Genomic DNA, 3012 nt, shown 5'->3' on the forward strand with positions numbered 1-3012 from the left:
GATAATTGTGTTCATGTTCTGTGCGTTCATGTATGTATTTTCATGCGTCATTTTCATGGCTATTCAGTTTAGATATTATGCATGCATGAACCCTTGCATTAGCCTACCCCATCTACATACTCGGTATATTTTTCTACTGACATATTTATGCTATGGTGTTTTATTTGACATCATATGTTCAGAGGCACAGGATCTAGTTTATCCTTAGTAGTTTGGTCCCAGTCAGCAGCAGTAGTAGTGAGTCCTCTTCTTTCGAGGATGAGTCTCAATTTACTAGTATTGTTTTAGACTTTGCTTATTTTCTGTTGACGGAGTTAGTTAGGGACATATCCCATCAACTCCACAGTTCAGATAGTTAGAGGCTTTTCAGACGGATGTATTAGTATTCAGTTTTCAATTTTGAGTATGTATAGATATGTTGAACCTTATGAAAAGTTTCTGCATTTTTTAAAGATATTATGCAGTGTACAAGTACAGATATCAAAAAGGGTTAGCTTGTGGTCCTTCGAGTTCATAAGCACCGTGTGACGTCTTGGGATGGGATCTCGGGGAATTACAAACTTGGTATCCGAGCCTAAGGTTCAAGAGTATCCTAGGGAGTTTGAAAAGCCACATCTAGTAGAGTCTTGTACATGGGTGTGTAGCGTGCAACATTTATGTACAAGAGGCTACAGGATATTCTTAGGAGCAGTTCCTCTTCTTTCAGTGATCATTTCATGCGAGTGAGCATGAGCTCAAGTTAATCCTCAGTCTAATCCACTTTATTCTTTCATTTACAGAGACTTTGTCCATAGGGTTGATGATCAGCCCCCTCAGTTATTAGATCCTGAAAATAAGAGTGTGTCACATGTAGAGTTTCAGGAAGCTTTCCAGGGGCTAAACCAGGAAGTGACTAATATTCATGGCAACCATCAGGCTGCAGTCCCACCTCATTAAGATGGGAATTTTACCACAACCAGGACTAGAAGCTTAATGAAAATGAACCCACTCGAATTCTTTGGGTCAGTAGTAGGTGAGGATCTACAGTTGTTTCTTGAGGAGGTGAAGAAGATCACCCAGATTATGCATGTGTCAAAGAAGGAGAGTGTTGAGTTAGCATCTTATAGGTTGAAAGATATTGCTCATGATTGGGTAGTGATATGGGAGAAAAGTAAAGGAGAGAATACAACTCCCGTGACTTGGCTAGAGTTTCAGAGTGCCTTTCTAGATAGGTTTTTCCCACTAGAAATGAGAGAAGCTAAGGTAGAAGAGTTTATGAACCTAAAGCAAGGCTCTATGACAGTGAAAGAGTATTGTCTAAAGTTTAACCAATTAGCTAAGTATGCTCCCGACTTGATAGCTGACCTTAGAGCGGGCATGAGTAAGTTTTTGACTGGGGTATCAAGTGATGTGTTGAAAGAGTGTAGAGATGCCATGCTTAATAGAGATATGGATCTTTCTAGGCTAATGATTCATGCGTAACAGATTGAGGCAGATAAGATAAAGGAAAGAGAAAGAGTGAGTAAAAAAGCCAAGAAAGGTAGTCATGGTTTCTCGCAGTCAGGGTCTCAAGGTGGTAGTAGTTCTCAGTATGGTAGAAGATTTTTAGTTCCAACTCTATCTTTAGCTAGTGTACTCGCACCTACGTTTGGGGGTGTCAGATTTGAGGGAGAGCCAAGCTCCAAATCCTAGAGTAGTACTAGTGGTGTTCGTACCTACTCGTTGTGTGAAGAATGTGGTAAAAATCATAAGGGTGTATATAGAGACAGTAGTAATGTGTTCTTTAAATATGGCGAGATCGGTCACAAATTTTGAGACTATCCTAAGACAGGTCCCCGAAGTCAGCATAGTCTTTCTTCAGCTCATAATAGATTGTATGCACTTCAGGCTCGCCTTGATCGAGAAAGATCCCCTGAAATTGACCTGGGTATGTTATGAGCCCTTCATCTTTATGTTATGCATTGATAGATCCTTTTCTCTCATTTTGAGATTATATGTAGCATGAGTCATGCATAAGTTTCAGATCTTGATAGGTTAATTATGACCCAGTCTGTAGATACCCCGCGCATCACTCCAGTATTTTAGCGAAGTGTGTTTAGAGGGACATAGAGTCCCAAGAAGGAGATACCCCATGTTATTATGATGTTGCATTCCATTAGATTTATCTCGATGCATGTTCAGATTTTCCTTATAAAGTTAGCATCAATCATTGTTGCATTGTCAAGTCGTGTTTTCAAAAGTCAGCTTAGCCGGACATTCATACATTAGATATGCGCAGTTAGTAAAAAGAGTTCAGCTTGTCAGTGTGTGTTTAGTCATGTATTCATGATATCATCCCAGTTATGAGTCCATGCATCATATATGCATGTGTATTATGAGAATTCAGCTATGAGTAACATGAGTCGAGTATTCCATGCATCATATATGCATGCCCAGTTTGAGAACTTTATATGTTAGTCGTTCCAGTTGCGGATTCCTGATTTGAGATGTTTCCATTTCTTAAGTAAGTTTTGTTGATCCATATTCTCAATCTATCAAATGACATTCGAGGATGAATGTTCTTAAGGGGGAGATAATGTAATGCCCCCCAAAAACCTCTTCCAGTCTGAGCCTTAGAGCGTATTTGGTAAAGCGAAAATTCGAGTCAAAATATTTTAGAAATATCCTCCCAAGTATAAAATACTTTGAATCGTGTGGGAATCTATTTGAGCATGAATTAATAACATAGAGGTCCCCTAACTCAAGAACGAGTTGAAAACTTTCCTATCGTTTAAGTTTTAGTGATCGTCAAAATTTGGGTCGACTTAAATTGACCATAACTCATTATATATGAAGAGCTAGGTGTCTTTCTATATATCAAATGAAATATTTTTGAATTATCTTTCCAACGATACCAATTTTGCCTAAATCCAATATCGGAGCAAAAAGTTATGCCCATTTTAGTCCAGCGCATCAAGCTGGAAAACGGTGACGACGTTTCTGACGGGCTATCACATTTCTAAAGACCTTTTTGATGACGTCGTCATATTATGA

Source organism: Capsicum annuum, chromosome 4, assembly GCF_002878395.1.
Source record: "Capsicum annuum cultivar UCD-10X-F1 chromosome 4, UCD10Xv1.1, whole genome shotgun sequence".
In the NCBI taxonomy this organism is placed as follows: domain Eukaryota; kingdom Viridiplantae; phylum Streptophyta; class Magnoliopsida; order Solanales; family Solanaceae; genus Capsicum; species Capsicum annuum.